Source organism: Physeter macrocephalus, chromosome 19 (assembly GCF_002837175.3).
Source record: "Physeter macrocephalus isolate SW-GA chromosome 19, ASM283717v5, whole genome shotgun sequence".
NCBI classification, from domain to species: domain Eukaryota; kingdom Metazoa; phylum Chordata; class Mammalia; order Artiodactyla; family Physeteridae; genus Physeter; species Physeter macrocephalus.
The window spans coordinates 24,292,826-24,294,523 of NC_041232.1; positions in this window are offsets into that span (position 1 = coordinate 24,292,826).

Sequence of the window (1,698 nt, forward strand, 5' to 3'; positions counted from 1 at the left end):
GCCCCTCAGAGCGATCTGAGAGGCCGTACCCCGGGCGTACGGCCTCAATAAAGACACCAAATAAAACATCACTCTCTGGCTTCCCCGGTGGCGCAGTGGTGGAGAGTCCGCCTGCCGATGCAGGGGACACGGGCTCGTGCCCCGGTCCGGGAAGATCCCACGTGCCGCGGAGCGGCTGGGCCCGTGAGCCATGGCCGCTGCGCCTGCGCGTCCGGAGCCTGCGCTCCGCAACGGGAGAGGCCGCGGCAGTGAGAGGCCCGCGTACCGCAAAAAAACAAAAAACAAACAAACACCACTCTCCACTTTTAGGTTGTGCATTTTTCTGCAGTCGACAGAGGTCACGGGCCCACAGGCTGAACCTGCCGACCCACTGCCCTCGCTCGCCTGCATCACGCTGCCTTTTCTGGAACTTACCCCTTTCTCACAGGCCGGTCCTTAACCGTTTTCCTGGTTTAGGAACCTGCTCGTTCAAGGGAGGCGAGTCAGGAAATGACGACCGGATGTTGCCCGAGGGGCGGACCAAACGACGGCCGTCCACGCGGCGTCCTCTCCCGAGGCGCAGGTGCGTCTCCAGCCCGCCGGCGGCTAGGACGCGGGACGCCTCCGCAGAGCTCGTGCCGCGCTTACGCCCCGAGCGCGCGCCGTCGCGTCCACACCACACCCTGCGTCCAGTCTTAACCGAGGCGGGACCCGGCGCTGGAGGAAGCAACAGCTGTGCGGCGTGCGCTGCGCTCTGGAAACCAAGCGGAGACGCCCCCAGGCCTTGCTCGGCTGCCCTCCAGAGGCCGGGCTTCGCCCTCGTCTCCCTCTGGAGTCCGTTCTTCTCCCGGAGGCTCACCAACGTGGCCCAGGGAAGCGTGCTGCGTGTTAACTGAAACAGTAGCCTCAGCTGTCACACGGCTCCTCGCCAAGCACACGAGTCACAGCCATGAGAAGATGCAGACTGACCCGCGGCCCGCCTCCCGACCCTGACCCCTGAACCCCCGGGGGCCCGGCCCCCTGACCTGGGGGTGCCACCCTTTAAACTTGTGTTAGGATGTGGGCTTCGCTTTAGGGAAGAAATTAACAACAATTGGTTGGAAGAGGTCCCGGAAAGGACGCGACCGCTGGTTGACCCGCAAGCTGGCCCCCGCCCCGTCCCCGGAGGTCCGCTCCACGCTCCGGGGCCACGGTCGACAGAGCAGGTGTGGAGACCCTGGCGCGGCGTGGGTGCCTGAACCTGGGAAGGCGTGTCTCTCTGAGCTCTGAGATGCGGCCGCCGGCGGGCGGTGACCTTGCCCGCCGTGCCCCAGACAAGCCTCCAAGGGAAGCTGAACGGCCACCTCCCCACCCGGAGGGGCTGCCTCCCCGCCCTCTGGGTACCTTTCCACCCGGAAATGCCCAAGGGTGCGAACCGGAAAACTCCATTCAGGCGATAAGCTTCGTATTCTTGAAGAAGCATGGACAAAGGCACTAAATTACTGAATGTGCATATCAAGACTGACTGCAGCTTGAAAGCAATGTCCAGGCGAAAGAAATAGAGGAAAAGGCAGTTACAGGTCACGTGTCGGGGTCCCCCTCCATGGACTGATGTGCTCCAGGACTAGCTTATTTTTCTTTCTTTTTTTATATTCTGGATTTTGAACATCACTTTCCAACATGGTTAGAATTCAGTAAGGGTTATGGATTAAGGAAATTCCACCTAATAAGAAAAACTGA